The sequence below is a fragment of the Myotis daubentonii genome, chromosome Y (assembly GCF_963259705.1).
Source record: "Myotis daubentonii chromosome Y, mMyoDau2.1, whole genome shotgun sequence".
NCBI lineage: Eukaryota > Metazoa > Chordata > Mammalia > Chiroptera > Vespertilionidae > Myotis > Myotis daubentonii.
Window position 1 is genome coordinate 1,265,946 of NC_081862.1, and position 20,526 is coordinate 1,286,471.

Consider the following 20,526-nt stretch of genomic DNA (forward strand, 5'->3'; position numbering starts at 1 on the left):
AGCCCCCGGGACCCAGGCTTCACTCTGGCCCCAGCTTCATCTGGAAGGACATCTGGAATGATGCCCAGAAGGACATCCGGTCTAATTAGCATATTACTCTTTTATTATTTTAGACTAGAGGCCAGATACATGAAATTCGTGCACTCAGGAGAGGTCCTTCACCCAGGATTGCGAAGGGGCACAGGGCAGGCTGAGGGACCCCACTGGTGCATGATTGGGGCTGGGGAGGGATGAGGGAGGTTGGCCAGCTAGGGAGGGACCGTGGGAAGGCTCCAGGGTGTGCCTGGCCTGTCTCACTCAGTCCTGATTAGCCAGACCCCAGCAGCAAGCTAACCTAAGTTGGAGCATCTGCCCCCTAATGGTCAGTGCACATCATAGCCAGGGGTTGAGCAGCCTTAGCATATCATTAGCATATTAAACTTTGAATGTTTGAACAAACGGCCAAATAACCAGACACTTAGCATATTAGGCTTTTATTATATAGGATGTCCCATTTGTTAATTTTCTCCTTAGTTTCCCTTGTCCTAGGACAATGATGGCAAACCTATGACACGCCTGTCAAAGGTGACACGTGAACTCATTTTTTGGTTGATTTTTCTTTGTTAAATGGCATTTAAATATATAAAATATCTGTCAAAAACATAAATATTTGTTTTCCTATAGTTGCAAATATCAAAAAATTTCTATATGTGACATGGCACCAGAGTTAAGTTAGGTTTTTCAAAATTCTGACACGCTCAAAAGGTTCACCATCACTGTCCTAGGAGATGCATTTACAAACATATTGCTATGAGAGATGTATGAGACTTTGATGACTCTTGTTGCTTCTAGGATATTTATGGTTTCCTGACTTACATTTAAGTCTTTTATCCATTTTGAGTTTATTATTGTGTACTGGAGGTCCAGTGCATGAAATTTGTGTGCTGGGGGGTGGGGTTCCCTCAGCCCAGCCTGCCCCTCTCACAGTCCGGGAGCCCTCAGTGGATGTCCTACTGACGGCCACAGTCTGGCAGCAAAGGCTCAGAGCAGGCGTCCTGTGTGTGTGTGTGTGTGTGTGTGTGTGTGTCTGCTGGGGACCTGCCCCCAGCCACACCATGGAAGTTTGGAGCAGGTGCCCCTCTGTGTTGATCTCTCAGGCTCTGGCCTCCACTGTGTGTTTTTCTTTCCCTTGAGCTATGGCCATGGTGGGGTGCTGCCTGCAGGCTCTGCTTTCCTGCTCATGGATCACCGGATCACTGCAGAGACCGGGGGCAGGCCCTGCTGGGTGCTGCCTATGGGGAACTTTCTTGCTCTGAGATCGCCGTGGCGATCCCAGGAGCAAGCTCACCTGGGGGCCGCCCGCCCTCCGCACTTGCCTGCTCTGGGATCACCATGGGGTCCCGACTGGCAAAGGGGCTTAGGCGGCACACGGGTGTCCCACCTGGGGGTGGGGCTAAGGCGCATGTGGCTTAGGCGGCACACGGGGGTCCCGGCTGGGGCTGGGCTTAGGTGACACAATTGCACCGTCTAAGCCCAGCCTCCCAGAGCCGCCAACGGGGGCCCGGATGGTGTCTGGCACTGGCCAGCCCTGCCTGCAGTATGAAAATTAGCCGCCATCTTTGATGGTGGCTAATTTGCATATGGCACTGATTAGCCAATGGGAGGTGTAGTGAAGGTACGGTCAATTACCATGTTTGTTTATTATTAGATAGGATGGTGTACGTTGCTGGTCTAGTTTCATTTTTTTGCATGTATCTGTCCAATTTTCCCAATACCATTTATTGTCAAGATTGTCTTGACTTCATTGTATGCCCTTGCCTCCTTTGTCAAATATTAATTGAGCTTAATTGCTTGGGTTGATTTCTCAGGTCTCTTGTCTGTTCCATCCTATTAATAAAAGAGTGATATGCAAATTGACCATCACTCCAACATGCAAGATGGCTGCCCCCATGTGGACACAAGATGGCCACAACAAGATGGTAGTCAGGGGAGGGCAGTTGTGGGCAACCAGGCCAGCAGGTGAGGACAGTTGTGGGTGATCAGATCAACATGGGAGGGCAATTTGGGGGGACCAGGCCAGCAGGGGAGGGCAGTTGGGGGTGACCAAGCTGGCAGAGGAGGGCAGTTAGGTGCAATCGGACTGGCAGGGGAGCAGTTAGGTGTCGATCAGGCTGGCAGGGGAGTGGTTAGGGCAGGGGTGGGCAAACTTTTTGACTCGAGAGCCACAATGGGTTCTTAAACTGGACCGGAGGGCCGGAACAAAAGCATGGATGGAGTGTTTGTGTGAACTAATATAAATTCAAAGTAAACATCATTACATAAAAGGGTACAGTCTTTTTTTTTTTTTTTTTTAGTTTTATTCATTTCAAACGGGCTGGATCCGGCCCGCGGGCCGTAGTTTGACCACAGCTGGGTTAGGGGCAATCAGGCAGGCAGGCAGGTGAGTGGTTGGGAGCCAATAGTTCTGGATTGTGAGAGGGATGTACGAATGCCTATTTAGGACCACCAGGATCGGGCCTAAACGGGCAGTCGGACATCCCTTGAGGGGTCCCAGATTGGAGAGAGTGCAGGCTGTGCTGAGTGACACACACCACACACCCCCATGCACGAATTTCGTGCACTGGGACTTTAGTTCAGTGGTTCTCAACCTGTGGGTTGCGAGCCCTTTGGGGGTTGAACAACCCTTTCACAGGGGTCACCTAAGACCATCGGAAAACACATATATAATTACATATTGTTTTTGTGATTAATCACTATGCTTTAATTATGTTCAATTTGTAACAATGAAATTAGGGGTCACCACAGCATGAGGAACTGTATTAAAGGGTAGCTGCATTAGGAATGTTTAGAACCACTGCTCTCATTGTTCATGCCTATTCTTATGCCAGTACCAGTCTGTTTTGATTAAAATTGCTTTGTGGTATAACTTTATATCTGGTATTGTGATCCATCCAATTTTGTTATTCTTTCTTAGGATTGCTGTGGCTATATGGGGTCTTTTTGGTTCCATATAAATTTTTTGAGTATTTGTTCTAAATCTGTGAAATATACTGTTTGTATTTTAATAGGGATTGCATTGAATCTGTAGATAACTTTGGGTAGTATGGAAATTTTAATGATGTTAATTCTACCAATCCATGCACACAGTATATTCTTCCACTTACTTATATCTTCCTCCATAACTTTTTTCAAAGTTCTGTAGTTTTCTGAATACAAATATTTTATCTTTTTTTTTTTATTACTTAAAGCATTACAAAGGGTATTACATATGTCTCCTTTTTTCCCCCACCCTTGACAATCCCCTGGCCTCCCCTAACCCCAGTGTCTTATGTCCATTGGTTATGCTTATATGCATGCATATAAGTCCTTCATTTGATCTCTTACCACCACCCCCCTTCTGCCTCCCTACCATCCCCGGCCTTCCCACTGCAGTTTGACAGTCTGTTTAAGGCAGCTCTGCCTCTGTATCTATTTTTGTTCATAAATTTATAATGGCCTTTATTATCCATGAATGAGTGATATCATGTGGTAATTTTCCTTTATTGACTGGCTTATTTCACTTAGCATAATGCTCTCCAGTTCCATCCATGCTGTTGCAAATGGTAAGAGTTCCTTCCTTTTTACAACAGCATAGTATTCCATCATGTAGATGTACCACAGTTTTCTAATCCATTCATCTACTGATAGGCACTAAGGCTGTTTCCAGATCTTAGCTATGGTGAATTGTGCTGCTTTGAACATATGGCTGCATATACCCGTTCTGATTGTTGTTTCTGGTTTCTTGGGATATATTCCTAGAAGTGGGACCACAGGTTCAAATGGGAGTTTCTGTAAGCTCTTCTCTTACCGGCACTGCATGGCCTAGTCAGCTCTTCAGGCTTCCCCTTTTAGGCTCAGCCCTCCATAATTACAGAACCCAGATCTCAAATCCCCCAGCCCCAACAGTCCCGCGGATCTCCTTTCCCAAGTCAGAGGCTGTGCCTGTCCCAAGAGACGCGGCTGTCTGCCACACAGACTCCCTCTGACCCTCTGGGATCAGAGGTCTGGCAAACTTTCCTGCCCAGATCCCTGGTTTTTTAGCTTTCCAGGGGAGCTCTGTCCTTCCTGGCTGTAAACTGTCTCACCAGCTGAGTAATTTCACCAATTTGGGGTGGGTGTTATTAGTTTCAGCTGCTTACTCCATTTGCTCCGGGACAAGACCTGGGACGCGTCTGCCTATACCGCCGCCATCTTATCTCTCCCAAATTTTTTACCTTCTTGGATAAGTTAATTCCTAAGTGTATTAATTTTTTTCTTGCAATGGTAAATGGGATTGTTTAGTTTCTCTTTTTAAGAATTTATTGTTGGTATATAAAAATGTCATCAATTATGGGTGTCAATTTGTATCCTGATATATTGCCTAATTCATTTATTAAATCTAGTAGTTTTTTCGTGGAGTCTTTAGGGTTTTCTATGTTTAATATCATGTCATCTGTGAATACAGTTTTACTTCCTCCTTTCTAGTTTGGATGTCTCTTATGTTTTCTTCTTGTCTGATTGTTGCGGCTAGGACTTCTAGCACTATGTTGAATAAGAGTAGGGAAAGCAGAAATCTCTGTTTTGTTTGTGTTCTTAGAAGAAATTATCTTAGTTTTTGCCCATTGAGTATGATGTTGGCTGTAGATTTGTTATATATGGCCTTTATTATATTGAGGTATGATCCCTCTATTCCTACATTGCTGAGAGTTTTTATAAAAATGGTTTTTTACTTTTGTTGAATGATTTGTCTGTAGCTATTGATATTACCATGTGATTTTTTTTGTCTTTCAATTTGTTTATGTGGTATATAATGTTAATTGATTTGTAAATATTGTAACAGCTTTACATCCTTGGAATAAATCTTACTTGGTCATGGCATATGAGCTTGTTAATATATTGCTGGATCCTATTTGCTAATTTTTTTTTTTTTTTTGAGAATAATGCTGGCCCCATAAAAAAGAGGTTGGAAGTATACCTTCCTCTTGGAATTTTTGGAAAAGGTTGAAAGGGATAGGTGATAGTTCTTTGAATGTTTGGTAAATCTCCCCTGTGAAGCTGTCCAGACCTTTTGTTGTAATTTTTTTTTTCTACTTCAATTTCATTAGTTCTTATTGGCCTATTCAGGTTTTCTTATTCTTCCTGATTCAATTTCGGAAGATTGTATTTTTCTAGGAATTTTACCATTTTATCCACATTGCCCAGTTTGTTGGTTTATATTTGTTTATAGTATTTTCTTATAATCCTTTATACCACTATGATGTCATTTGTTACTTCACTGCTTTTGCTTCTGATTTATTTATTTGGAACTTGTTTCTTTGTGCTTTTTTTTTTTTTAATGAGTCTGGCTAATGTTTCATCAGTTTTATTTATCTTTTCACAGAACCATTTATTGGTTTCACTGATCTTTTTATTTTTTTTAAGCCTCTCTGTCATTTATTTCTGCTCTTGTCTTTTCTATTTCCTTCCTTCTACTTACTCTGGGCTTCTCTTGTTTTTCTCTTTCTAATTTTTAAGTTGTAGGATTAAATAGTTTATTATTAATTTTTCTTGCTTTTTGAGATAGGCCTGTAGGATGATGAACTTCTCTCTCAGGAGTGCTTTTGCTTTGTCCCAGAAATTTTGGGTTGTTTTTGTGTGTTCATTTATATTTGTTTCCAGGAGTTTTTGATTTCTTTTTTAACCTCACTGGTAACCCATTCATCCAATATATTAACACTCTAATATTCAAATCGACTGAACAGTGGAATGACCAGTCGCTATGATGCACACTGACCACCAGGGGGCAGACGCTAAATGCAGGAGTACCCTCTGGTGGACAGTGTGCTCCCACAGGGGGAGCACCGCTCAGCCAGATGCTGGGCTCACAGCTCTTGAGCACAGCGGTGGTGGCAGGAGCCTCTCCCGCCTCTGCTGTAAGCAGTTGGTAAGGAGCGAGTGGTCCCAGAGGGTGAGAGTCCCGGACCACAAGAGGGATGTCTGACTGCTGACTTAGGCCCGCCTTTGCCCTGTCCCCAGGCCCTGGATCAGAGAACCGGGGCCACCTTTGCCCATCCCCCAGCTGGTGATCGCCATCGGAAAGCCGGCCGCAGGTGAGGTGGCACCCCCAGGAGCCCGGGGGTGCTGCCTGGCCTTCAGCCCCGTGGTCACCATAGTGATCAGAGGGAGAGAGAGCAGCATCACAATCAGAAAGCTGGGGCACAGGCGAGGAGGCACCCGGGCACCCCAGCACCTAACATGCAAAGGTCGGGGATGAAATGACTTTTCCCAACCACATCTGCAAATATCCTGGGGAAGGCATCACTGAAGAGTTCCCAACAACTGTCTTACTTGGCAAGGAAGAAAAAAGTTGGCAATGGAAACAATCCCTTACATCAAAGTTAAGGTCCCTCTGAGTAAAAAAGAATAGTTCCAACGTAAAGGAGGGAGCAGGCAAAAATACTAGGTTCTCATGACTTCCACTGAAGTTTGAGCATATGACAGAGTCAAAACGAACATACAAATTAAAACAGACAGTGGACATTCAAATGACCCGAATCAACTGTCACTGTTTGTCCCAATAGCAGCAATGCTTATGTGATAATATAGTTTAACAAACATACAAAAAAAGTCACATGATAAGAGAGGTTCAGCTTCTAAAGTAAATTAAATATGTTTTTTAAAAATTCTCATGTCCTCCCCTCTGACTATAATTCTTAATTTTACAATCAGAAAATTACCCCAGGTGATCCAGTCACATGTAGAACTCCAGTAACCTAACTTATTTTAAAAAACAAACATCCCAACCATTTTTAAAATATTTAAATTGATATTTTAGGGTTAAAATTATAGAAGATATTTAGATCCAAATATATTTACTGAATAGAAAATATTTGTTTTTTATTTAAAAAAATAAACATAAAAATTTATATAAGTGACACATTTTTCCCAAGAACTCTGAATTAGTACCTTTCCCTCTAACTTTCTTCAAATTAAGAGAATCTATGGAGTTCCCTATACTGCACAAGTTTTAATGAAAGAAAATAAGACTTTCTAAGAGCATCAAATACATGTTTTCTTGTTTATAAACATATATACTCCTCTCTCTCTCTCTCTCTCTCTCTCTCTCTCTCTCTCTCTCTCATATATTCTTACTGATTCAGAGAGGAAGAGAGAGGGAGAGCGATAGAAACATCAATGATGAGAGAGAATCATTGATCAGCTGCCTCCTACACACCCTGTACTGGGAATCCAGCCCACAACCCGGGCATGTGGCCTGACCTGGAATCAAACTGTGACTTCCTGGTTCATAGGTCGATGCTAAACCACTGAGTCACACCGGCCGGGCTCAATTCTTAATTATAAATTCATTCCAAGGATATATATACAGCTTGAAAAGCTTTGGAAGTAGTTTCAAAAAAAACTAGCTTTTAAGTAACAAGAAAACAGTTATAGAAGAAAGTTTAAATTAAAAGAAAAAAATTGTTTTAATTTATTCAAGAGTGGGAACATCCTCCATGAAAATGTGTACCTTGACTGTGGATGGCTGGGTGGCCTTATCACATCTTAGGAATCAAATTCTTTTTACAATGAAAAGAAAGAGAGTTTCATCTTATTTCTCTCCCAGGGTAGATGTCTGTCAATAGAAGGTGGACATCAATAAAAGGAGGGGCTTGCACAATCAATCCAGAAAGTCAGCCATCTATGAATAACCCAGAACCGAGTATTTATCTCCTCTGCCACACACCCTTCCTCCCAGCCAGTGAGCAAAATAATTACTCTCAAGTCAAGTTAAGTGCCCCCCAGTCACAGTGGCCCAATGCTGACATACAAAGCATACAAATAATTCTCACTCTGGCATAAACGTGACAACTTCCTTGGAAGAAAAGCAGATACTATAAATTTCACAAAGTCTTCCTGAAACATTTTTTAAAGTAATTTTTACTTCTTTAGAAAAAATGCATACATGGCAAACCATCTGTAATAAAAGGCCCATTCTATAAAATTTTACCTGGTCCTACTCATATCTGCAATCATAATCATATTTATAGACAAATATCTATACTAGTAAAAGAGTAATATGCTAATTATACTGGGAGACCTTCCAGATGTTCTTCTGGACAAAACCATGGTGGTGGGGCTGAGGTAGAATCAGTTAGAGGCCAAGAGGGGAGGGCAATTGTGGGGGATCAGGCTGGTGGGGGGTGGGGCCATTGGGGGTAAGCAGACCAGCAGGAGCGCCAGTTGGGGGCAAGCAGGCCATCAGTGAGGGTCAGTTGGAGGTGATCAGGACAGCAGGGAGGCAGTTTGGAGTGAGCAGGCCAGCAAGGGGACAGTTGGGGATGAGCAGGCCAGTGGGGAGGGAATGTAGGGGCGAGCAAGCCAGCAGGGGGGACAGTTTGGGGTGATCAGGCTGGCGGGGGGGGGCATTTGGGGGCAAACAGGCCGGCAGGCAGAATGGTTAGAGACAATCAGGCAGGCAGGCAGGCAGGCAGGCAGGTGAGCAGTTAGGAGCCAGCAGTCCCGGATTGAGAAAGGGATGTCCGACTGCTGGTTTAGTCCCAATCCCTGTAAACTGGCAGTAGGACATCCTTTGAGGGGTCCAAAATTGTAGAGGGTGAAGGCCAGGCTGAGGAACACACCCTCCCCTATGCATGAATTTCGTGCACTGGGCCACTAGTTGTTTAATAATATGCTATTTAGTCACAAACGTGTTTGAATGTTTTTGAGTGTTTTTACTCTAGTTGATTTTTAATTTAATTCCATAGTGATCTGAGAAGATGCTTAGTATGATTTAAATCTTCTTCAACCCTGTCTTCTAATTCACTGAGTCCATCCTCAGCTTCCCCTAACCTGTTGTGTATTCCTTCCAACGTGTTCTTTATTTGTGTTATGTCATTCTTTGTTTCCAAGTGTTCTTTTTTCATAGTTACTATATCTTTTTTCATGCTGTTGAGCATCTTTACCATCATTACTCTGAACTGTGTTTCAGATAAATTTCTTAACTCTGCTTCATTTATCTCTTCTTCTGGAGAATCCTCATTCTTTCATTTGGGAGTTGCTTTTTTGTATCCTCATTTTGGCTGTCTGTTTGGGTTTGTGACAATGTATTAGGTAGATCCTGTACACCTCTCAATCTCTAGTGCAGGACAATGTCAAATGATATTTCTGAATAATTTGATCAGGCAAAGACTCAAAGCCTCCAGGGTCTATCTCTGACTACAGATTGATAGAATTCCTACTTGAATGGCCCCAGGTAATTGCCTTCAGATGTCTAGAGGGTTTCTTTCAACAGGGTGAGGCAGTTGCTTCTGCCTGGAGGCTAATTGTTATTTTTAGTTAAGTGGCCTCAGGGCAAAGTGTTTCCCAACAGGGTGGGTCAATTGTCTTCCCCGCAGGCAAGACAAATGTCTGTGTGGGAAAGATGTCCCCCACTGAATGAGGAAATGACTCAGCAAAGGAAACTGGGGGTGTCTACCTTCTGAGTTCTAACCCGTGAGTACCCAAATCAGGCTTCTGATTTCAGAGCTCCAGTCTACTCTGCCCTCCTTCTTCTGGATCACAAGCTGGATGGCTCAACAGGGAATTTTGTGTGTTGGCCTTGTAAGAAAGAGTCTACCTGAATTTTCAGCTGTCACTCCCTGGTAGACAGCAACTCTGATGCTTTTCATAGCCAGATATTATGTGTTTACCCTTCTTAGTTCTGGTGCTCTCTACTTGGGTGTCCAGCTTAGGGATTAGATCCCAGTGTTCTCAGAGGCAACCCCCCACAGCTGAGATATCTCTCTGGAACTTCAGTTGCTGTCTGTGGGTGCCTGGATAGCCCTTTCACGCCTCCACCCCTCCTACCAGTCTCTATGTGGTCTCCACTTTTGGCCCTTGGGTATCAGGGTTCTATCCTGTGAGTCTTCTGTTGATTATTCAGGAAGTTTTTTCTGTATTTTAATTGTAATCCCAGTTTGTTCCTGGGAGCATGTCTATGCAGCATCCACTTATTCAGCTGCCATTTTTAATCTCAAGTTGATTTCAATCTTCTTGAACTTTTAGAGACTTGTTCTGTCCTAAGATGTGGTCTATCTTTGAGAATGACCTATGCACATGAGAAAACAGTGCATATTCTGTAGCTTTGGGGTGAAATGTTCTATAAATGTCAATTAAATCCATTTGATCTAGTGTGTCATTTAGAGTCACTGTTTCCTTGTTAATTTTTTGACTGAAAAATCTATCCAGTGAAGTCAGCAGGGTGTTAATGTACCCTACAATAATTGTGTTGCTATTGATTCTTCCTTAAAGTTCCTCCAGAACGTTTTTATATATTTAAGTTCTTCTATTTTGTTTGCATATATGTTTACCAGAGTTATATCCTCTTGTTGGTTTGATCTCTTTAATATTATGTAGTGACATTTATTGTCTCTTGCAATGGCCTTCATTTAAAAGTCTATTTTTGTCAGTAATGAGTATTGCTACCTCAGCTTTTTTTTCCCCATATACATGGAATTTTTTTTTTCCATTTCTTCATTCTCTTCCTGTGTGAGTCTTTTGTTCTGTGGTGTGTCTCTTATAGAAAGCCTATATTTGGGTCATATTTTTGTATCAATTCAGCTACCCTATGCCTTTTGATTGGAGCATTTAATATATTTACTAGTACATTGAAGGTTAAAATTGACTAGAGGCCTGGTGCACAAAATGTGTGCATTGGGGTGTGTCCCTCAGCCCAACCAGCACCCTCTCCAATCTGGAACCCCTCAGGGGATGTACAACTGCCCATTTAGGCCTTGTGGGATCAGGCTGAAATGAGCAGTCAGACATCCCTCTCACAATCCAGAACTACTGGCTCCCAACTGATCACCTGCCTGCCTGCCTGATTGCCCCTAACTGCTTTGGCCTGCCAGCCTGATCACCCCTAACCACTCTCCTGTCATCCTGATTGACACCTAACTGCTCCCCTGCCAGCCTGATTGCCCCTAATTGTCATCCCCTGCAGGCCTGGTCCCTCCCAACTGCCCTACCCTGCTGGCCTGATTGCCCACAACTGCCTTTCCCTTCTTACCAACTTGTGGCAGCCAACTTGTGTCCACATGGTGGAGGACATATTTGACTACTTGGGGGCAGCTATCTTGTGTGTTGGAGTGATGCTCAATTTGCATATTACCTTTTTATTTTATAGGATAGGTACTTTTTTATTGCTATTTTAATTCTTTATGCCACTCTATCTCTCTCTCTTTCTCTTTCTCATTTCTTCTCATTATAGCAGTCCCTTTAGCATTTCTTGAAGTGTTGGATTTGTAGTGATAAACCCTTTAGCCTTTTTACTTTGAATAATAACCTGGCTGGTATTGTAATTTTTCTTTCATTCCCCCCTTTTTATTTACTACTCCATGCCATTTCCTTCTGGCCTGTAGAGTTTCTGATGAGAAATCTGCTGGGAACTCTTTGTAGGTAACAAATTGCTTTTCTCTTGCTGCTTTTAAAATTCTCTCTTTGTCTTTAATTTTTGGTGTTTTATTTATGATCTGTCTCGGGTGGGCCTATTTTGGTTCTTCTTCCTTGGGACTTTCTATGCCTTCTGAACTTGTGTGACTTTTTCCTGCACCAGGTTAAGGAAGCTTTCTGCCATTATTTTCTTCAAATACATTCTCTATCTCTTGCTTAGTTTATTCCCCTTCTGGCATTCCTATCCTATCTAATAAAAGAGTAATATGCAAATTGACCATCACTCCAACACACAAGATGGCTGCACCCATGTGGTCAAAGATGGCTGCCCTCAAGTGCCGCCACAAGATGTTCAGCAGTGGGAGGGCAGTTGGGGGCAACCAGGCCAGCAGGGGAGGGCTTGGGGGGACCAGGCCAGCAGGGGAGGGCAGTTGGGGGGGGACCAGGCCTGCAGGGGAGGGCAACTTGGGGCAACCAGGCCAGCAGGGGAGGACAGTTGGGGGCAACCAAGCCAGCGGCAGAGGGCAGTTGGGGAAACCAGGCCAGCAGGGCAGGGCAGTTTTGGGCAACCCGGCCAGCAGGGGAGGGCAGTTGGGGGGACCAGGCCAGCAGTGGAGGGCAGCAAGAGAGGACCAAGCCAGCAGGGAAGGGCAGTTGGGGGGCAATCGGGCCAGCAGGGGAGCAGTTAGGTGTTGATCAGGCTGGCAGGGGAGTGTTTAGGGGTGATCAGGCTGGCAGGCAGAAGTGGTTAGGGGCAATCAGGCAGGCAGGCAGGCAGGCAAGCAGTTGGGTGCCAGCAGTCCTGAACTGCGAGAGGGATGTCCGACTGCCCATTTAGGCCCAATCCCACTCAGGGCAGTCGGAGATCCCTAAATGGGCAGTCGGACATCCCTCGAGGGGTCCCAGATTGGAGAGGGTGCAGGCTGAGCTGAGGGACATAACCTCCCTATCCCCCCCACACATGAATTTTGTGCACTGGGCCTCTATTATTGTTATATTTCATGTACTCCTACAGATCCTTTAACTTCCTCCTTTGTTTTATTTTATTTTATTTTATTTTATTTTTTTGGTTCTCTGATTGTGTGTTTTTTTTTCTACCCTATCTTCTAATTCACTGATCTTATCTTTGGCTTTCCCTAACCTGCTGTGTATTCCTTCTAATGTGTTCTTTATTAGTGCTCTGTCATTCTTTATATTTGACTGGTCATTTTTCATAGTTCTATCTTTTCTCATGCTATTGAGAACCCTGTAATCATTATTCTAACCCTATATATGATAAATTTCTTATCTCCATTTCATTTAGCTTTTTCTCTGGAGAATTCTCTTGTTCTTTCATTGTTTCTTTATTGTGTTTTTTTGTTTGTTTTTTGTTGTTTTTTTTTCCCCACCCTGTTTTGGCTGCCTGTTTGGCTTTGGTTCTATGTATTGGGTAGATCAATTATGACTCCTAATCTCTAGTACAGGTCAATGACAGATGTTGTTTATGGCTGGCCCTAGTACCCTGTTTGGAGCTATCAACAATCCACAGCTTGTGGCTCCCTCTGCTGAGGCTGCGTGCCTGGGGTAAAGACCAAAATGTGCACCAGGGGTTACTTTTCGTAGTCCTGGGCCCAGAAGAAGATCAGGCAAAGATTCAAAGCCTCCAGAGATCTGCTTCCTGCAGTCTGGTTGATATACAGTCTTGATTAAACTCAGGCTATCATCCAGGGTGTGTGGTGAGAGGTTTTACAATAGGGTAGGGAAATTGCTTCCCCCCTCACCCTCCAGGCAAAAACTGCCTGGATGGTAAAGATCTGCTGGAGAAAGATGTCCTCTGCAGTGTGAGGGAATGGCTCAGCACAGAAAACCAGGGTGGCTGTCTTATGACCACTAACCCCAGAGCCCCCAGTCCTGTATTCTGTTCACATAGCTCTAGTCCACTCTGCCCTCCCTCTGCCAGAGCCCAAGGTGAGTGGCTGCACATGAAATTTTCTGTGTTGGCCCTTTAAGGGGATGCCTGCATTTCCAGCCTTCTCTCACAGTCATATCGCAAACATGCTGCTTTTCACAGTCAGATTTTATGTGGACACTTTTCTCAGTTCCCGTGCTCTGGGCTGGGGAGGCCCAGCTTTGGATTGAGACTCCAGAGTTCTCAGTGAGATCCCCCCAAAGCTGAGATATCCCTCCAGGAGTTCAGCTTCTGTTTGTGGGGGCCTTGCCAGCCCTTTTGTGCCTCAGCACTTCCTACCAGTCTCCATGCGGTCTCTGCTTTTTGACCTTGGTTACCAGGCTTCTCTCCAGGTAGTCTTCAGTTGATTATTGAGGATTATTTTTCTATATTTTAGTTGTAATTCCAGTTTGGTCCTGGTTGGGTTGTCGGTGTAGCTGCCACTTACTCAGCTGCCATTTTGGAATCTCTCTATGTTAATATTGTTAATCTCAATTTTTATTCTAGCTATTAGTTGTTCAAACCTAAATAATAGAAATAAATTTGATTACAAGTATACATAGACAAAATCTAATTGCATAATAACATTAGTAGTCTATTCATCCATCCATTCATTCATTCAATAAATATTCATTGAGTGCCTACTATATGCTTGAATTATACGAGTTAACAAAAATAGTGAGGATTACTATTCTCAGAATTATTACATTTCAGTGGGGAAAACATTTATAAAACAATAAAAATTATTAACCACAGCAGTATTTTGTATAAGCCATATTATAATTCAACTATAATATATAGTATGTTAGATTTTGATACAATACTGCCGTGACTTTCAATATTGGGTACATATCAATGAATTTTGAATTTTATAAACATAATTTGGTAGTTCATTTTACTAAGAAAACTGCTTCTCATTTATTCTTTTATTGAATAAATGTAACTAAATATTTATTGTTATAAATGTCAAAGTGTTTTTATGTTAATTTTTCTCATTCATTTCCTCTCTCTCAAATATAACATCATTTGCTCTCAAGCCTGCTTTGAATAAATAGATCTTTTTTCTTGGCTACTGAGAATCAATGGTAAGTTTAGTTCTTATATTTTGTGCTGCAAATGATGACTGTCTCTCATGTTTTTATTTTAATTGTTTCTAAACTATCTGTCACATACAAAAAAGCCATTAGGTGAGTGAAATATTTTCATATATTTTAGTGGAAGAAATTATGATCCAACCCAAAATATTTAAACAATTTTTTCAAATAAAAATATGTTGAGAAATGAAAACCAGTTTTATATAAAGAACTAGTGACCCGGTGCATGAAATTCATGCACGGGGTAGGGGGTGTTCCTCAGCCTGCCCTGCACCCTCTCCAAACTGGGACCTCTCGAAGGATGTCCTACTGCCAGTTTACAAGGATCGGGCCTAAACTGGCAGTCGGACATCCCTCTCGCAATCCAGGACTGCTGGCTCCTAACTACTCACCTGCTTGCCTGCCTGCCTGATTGCCCCTAACCACTCTGCTTCCAGCCTGCTCACCCCTAACTGCCTTCCGCTGCCAGCCTGCTTTCCTCCAAATTCCTCCCATCAGCCTGATCACCCCCAACTGTCCCTCCTGCTAACCTGCTTGCCTCCACCTTCCCTCCCCACTGGATTGCTCAACCCCAACTCCCCCCCTTCTTGCCTGCTCACTCCAAACTGCCCCCCCCGCTGTCCTGATCACCTCCAACTGATCTCCACTGATGGCCTGCTTGCCCCAAACTGGCCCCCCTGGTGGTCTGCTTACCCCCAAATGGCCCCGCCCTCCACCAAGCTGACCCATAACTGCCCTCCCCTCTTTATTTTTTAATACATTTCTTTATTGATTTCAGAGAAGAAGGAAGAGGGAGAGAGAGATAAAAACATCAATGATGAGAGAGAAACATCAATCGGCTGCCTCCTGCATACCCCCCACGGGGGATCAAGCCCACAACCCAGGCATGTGCCCTTGGCCGGAATTGAACCTGGGACCCTTCAGTCTGCAGGCCAATGTTCTATCCACTGAGCCTAACTGGCTAGTGCTGCCCTCCCCTCTTGGCCTCTATCTGGCTCTACCTTGGCCCTGCCACCATGGCTTTGTCCAGAAGAACGTCCGGAAGGTCTCCTGGAAGGTCTCCCAGTCTAATTAGCATATTACCCTTTTATTAGTATAGATAGAGGCCTGGTGCACAGGTGGGGGCTGGCTGGTTTTCCCTGAAGGTGTCCCAGATCAGGGTGGGGGTTCCCTTGGGGCGTGGGGTGGTCTGGGCGAGGGGCCTGTGGTGGTTTTCAGGCCAGACACACCTCCATAGAGTGAGGGTCCCCACTGGGGGTGTGTGGCCAGCCTGGGTGAGGGACTGAGGGCTGTTTTCAAGCTTGTCACACCCCCTTCAGGGTGGAGGGCCCCGGTGGGGCGCCTGGCCAGCCTGGGTGAGGGGCTAATGGCTGTTTGCAGGCTGGCCAAGCCCCCAAGCAGGGACCCTACCCCATGAGGGTGTAGCCAGCCTGGGTGAGGGGCTGAGAGCTGTTTGCAGGCTGGCCATACCCCTTTCAGAATGGGAGACCCACCTGGGGGGTGTGGCCAGATTGGTTGAGGGGCGGCTGTCTGTTTGCAGGCTGGCCACAGCCCGGAGCAACCCAGGCTCCCAGACCCTCCTTGAGCAGAGGCCACAGCGGCTAGAAGCAGGCATCTGGGATTTATTTACCTTCTATAATTGAAACTTTGTAGCCTTGAGTGGAGCCCACAGCCGGCCAGGGCAGGTGGGAAGCTTGGCTTTCTCCATCACCAGGGGCAACCCAAGCCTCCTGTTTGCTCCAGCTTCATGGCCACCACCATCTTGGTTGTGTTTATTTGCGTACTCGCTCCTGATTGGCTGGTGGTCGTGGCTTGTGAATGTAGTGGAGGTATAGTCAATTTGCATGTTTCTCTTTTATTAGATAAGATGAATAAGTTGATAGTAAGCACATCCATTGCAATAATATAATCTATTAAATATTTATGGTACTTTGCAACCAATGAATGAAGAACTTAATATTAGTTTGATAAAGGAAGGATGTGAGAGACACATGCTTTGTAGCTGATAGATAATCAGGCAGTCAATTTTCAGGCAGGCAAACTTTATGACTTGAGGCTTAAGGATGTCTTGATCTCAAACTACATTTAAAAATAAACTTATAGATGATGAAGTGGGTCAATGGGGAAACAGGGGGCCACCTGCAATACTTTAAACAATAAAAATAAATAAATGAGTAAATAAACACATAATGCCAAAATACCTTTAAACAAAAGTAGAGTCACATGGGAAAAAAACAAGCACAAGGATACTTCAAAATATATGGAAATAGTACATGGGTAGACCAGACTGAAGATACATAGAAGATGCCATGTCTTTGTCCACATTCGGAGATTAACTACACAAAGGAAACCATGTTGGTTACATATAAATATGGTGCACAGTTCAGCTTATTCTTTATGATATTCCATGACTAGAAACAGTTGAGTCCAGTTAAGTATTGGATATGTACATTCACCTGAAAGTGTCCGGTCCTTATTATAGTTATACTATAAAGATGTTTGTTAATGTAATAACATTTATATTTTAGGCATCCTATTATAATTTGGTTTATAAAAAGACAGATAACAAATTACACAGATGAAATAGATTTACTTTGCAGATTTAATCATCAAGTAGAATGCTATGAAAACCTAACTTCTGAGGTATTCTAAAGTTGTTCTATTACTCCAGGTCACCTGTTTTGAGAGGTGATGGGGCAAGGTTTTATGGTAAACACTGAGGGTGAACATTTTACCTTATGTATACTTGAGACACCTCTTGACACAAGACACTGTGAAACACAATTTCAACTTAGAGTTTTTATAACTTAGAGTGATTAGTTGTACTTAAGAAATGTCAACTGTACAATACTCATAAAACATAACAGTTTAAACATAAAAAGTAGAAAATAATATTGCATGCATTTAAATAAGAAATAATAATTATAGTCAGCCTTCCATATCCACTGGTTCTGCATCTACACAATGAACCAACCTCAGATTAAAAAATATATATATTTTAGGTTGCATTATTGATAAACATGTACTATGTACAACAGGTCCATGAATAATGCTGTCTTGCTTAAATTCATTTTGTTACAACGATGATGAAAAATAGCCTATCTAATAAAGAGGGAATATGCTAATTGACCATCACACCCTCACAAGATGGCAGTGCCCACAGCCACAAGATGGCGGTGCCCAGTCCCTACAGCCCCACCTCGTCCAGCTGGAGTCCCCCAACCCCCTCAGACCCATCTCATCCAGCTTCAGTCCCCTCAGCCCCGCCGGGGGGCGGCAGGCACTGTGCGCTTCATCCAGCCGGAGTTCCCCAGTCCCCTCAGCCCTGCCTTACCCAGTCCCCGCAGCATCCAGCCTCATCCAGCCTCAGTCCCCCAGTCCCCTCACACCCACGGGGGAGGGAAGTGGGAGGTGATTGAGCCAGAAGGGGAGCAGTTAGGCATCAATCAGGCTGGCAGGGGAGCAGTTAGGGGGTTATCAGGCTGGGAGGCAGAGTGGTTAGTGGCAATCAGGCAGGCAGGCAGGCTAGTGGTTAGGAGCCAGCAGTCCTGGATTGTGAGAGGGATGTCCTACTGCAAATTTAGGCCCAATCCCTTCTGCAGTTGGACATCTCCCAAAGAACACCCCCTCCATGCCTGAATTTTGTGCACTGGGCCTCTAGTCCTATATAATAAAAGTTTAGTATGCTAAGTGTCCGGTCGACTGGCCAGCCATTCAACCAAGCAAAGGGTAATATGCTAATGATATGCTAAGGCCACTCAACTGCTCACTATGACATGCACTGATCACCAGGGGGCAGACAGTCAACCGGTCAACCTGCCTGCCTGATCGCCCATAACCACTCCCTGCCTGCCTAATTGCCCCTAATCCCTCTGCCTGCCTGATTGCCCCTAACCCCTCACTGGTGGGTGGCTGGCTGGGGTGAGGGGCCATGGTCGTTCTGGTCTCTGGTCATTCTTGTCATTTATTATATAGGATATATATATATTGATTTAAGAGAGGAAGGGAGAGAAAGAAACATCAATGATGAAAGAGATTCATTGATCAGCTACATCCTGCGTGCCCCCTACTGGGGATCGTGCCCAAAACCCCGGCATGTGCCTTTGACCAGAATCAAACCAGAGACCTTCAGTCTACCAAGCCAAACTGGCTAGGGCTATTTGTTTCTTATTCATGTTACAAATATGCATAGATGTTGGTTTGATACTTCTAAATTCTTGATAAACATCTATCCTATTTTTGAAAATCAATGGAAAAAGACATATTTCAAATGCTGAAGAGTGCCACAAAGTCTTTTTGTTTCCCATTCTGTCTTGTTAATTATGTTGGAAAAGTTTTCCTTGCATACATAAAATTCATGACAGTTTTTAAAAGTAGAGTACAGTAAATATATATGAAATATTTTATTAAGGGTAACTAAATATGTTGATGTTTCTATTTTATGTAAAATGGAAAAACAGACAAAAAACTATAAACAAAGTAAGAGTGGGTTAAATTATATATCCTCATGGAATTGTTGAGTCTTTTCCAGGAGCAAAATGAGAGATATCATAATGATGCTGTGCAAAATTGATCACTGGGAATTATTTATTCTCACCACGCATGGAGCTAACAATTGTCCACTTTCTTTGGGAGTTGTCTCTCCAAAGCTACTTGGGTAAGCACAAAGAAACGATGGGTAGGCTAAAAAACAGTAATTTACTTAATGAGGTCCAGGGGAAAAAATTCTCTGCAAATAGGCACTCAAGCAATTTAGAAAATTGCAAGTGTCTACTTTCTATAGTTATCAGGCAACTACAATTTTCAAGACATTGAGTACAATTTACTTAACCCAAGTCGAGTTAATTCTTCTACCTTGTAACATTGTAATATAAATAAGAGCAACATGGCCACATGAAATTCCATATATTACGTAAGCTTTTTTTTGCATTGAGTAATTGCTTTGGGAATTGTAAGTATGCTAACTTTCTCAAACTATTTTAGAGACTTTTCTTTGGAGTGATTTTTTTTTTCTTTTTTAAAATTTCATTAATTAATTAATTTACCAGAACCTACATAAATGTTGTGTGCGTGTGTTTTTATCACCATCAGCTCTGTACATTAAAAAAAATGAGTGTCCATTTTTGAAATAGCTAATTGTAGTAAATATCATTCAAAAGGAAAATTATTATTTAGTGGTTAAATGTTTTAATTCATAGGTAAGGTCCATGCATATTATTTAAAAACTAGTAGCCTGGTGCACGAAATTCATGCACTGGGGTAGGGGGGAGAGGAAAGGGGCCCCTCAGCCTGGCCTTCACCCTCTCCAATCTGAGACTCCTCAGGGAATGTCCAACTACCTGTTTGTGCCCACACTTTTAACAGATAACAGCTCCATTGTTGTTTCTTTCTTATGCTTAAAACCATTGGAATTAGTAGGTATTTGAAGTGTGTATACATTTTGGGGGGACACCCTGTATATCTCCAGTCAGCAGTGAAAGAAACCAACAGCAGATTTGGAACCCCCAGACAGGGAACCTCGCTCACTCCCCACATGTCTCCCCACTTCACTTTCCACCTTCGTGGGCAGCAGGAGAATCAACGTTTTCTCTCATTAATTCGGAAAAGCACGTCCTGTCACCCGCTGCCCGGCAGGAATGAGCTAGGCCCCAAGCAAGCGAGGCTCAGTCAGGGCAGCCTTCACTCATGGGTGCTGGCACCCAAAGTGCACATTCTTCCTCTACAGTCGCCCTGACTATCCCACTGTTTCACTGAGAGGACGGAATTCCTCTCCACCTCTGGGTTCTTGATCTTGAACTTTGACTGAAGGCACCTCAGCGAGGGCCACCTTTGCCCACCAGATGTGTCTGTCTGCACCTGCTCCCGCCTCAGCACCTGCATTAACCCCCAGAGGTGATCTCCTAGCTGCACTGGCCTCCGTGGGAACAGGGCATCACCACTCCGCCCTCTCACTGTCATCTCACAGGCGCCCACCCTCAGCACCCAGAACACCCAGACACTCTCCAAAGGACGTGAGCGCATCAGAGGGGATGTGTGCACATCCTGTGGGGATGTTAGGCATGCTGGGTTGATGGAAGTGCGGTGGAGAGGCAGGGGGAA

The 20,526-nt window shown here is 43.6% G+C and overlaps 1 pseudogene; it reads left to right on the forward strand.

Moving 5' to 3' along the window:
• Window positions 1-20,526, forward strand: part of LOC132225598 (histone-lysine N-methyltransferase PRDM7-like) — a 542,611-nt pseudogene that overhangs the window by 100,258 nt on the left and 421,827 nt on the right.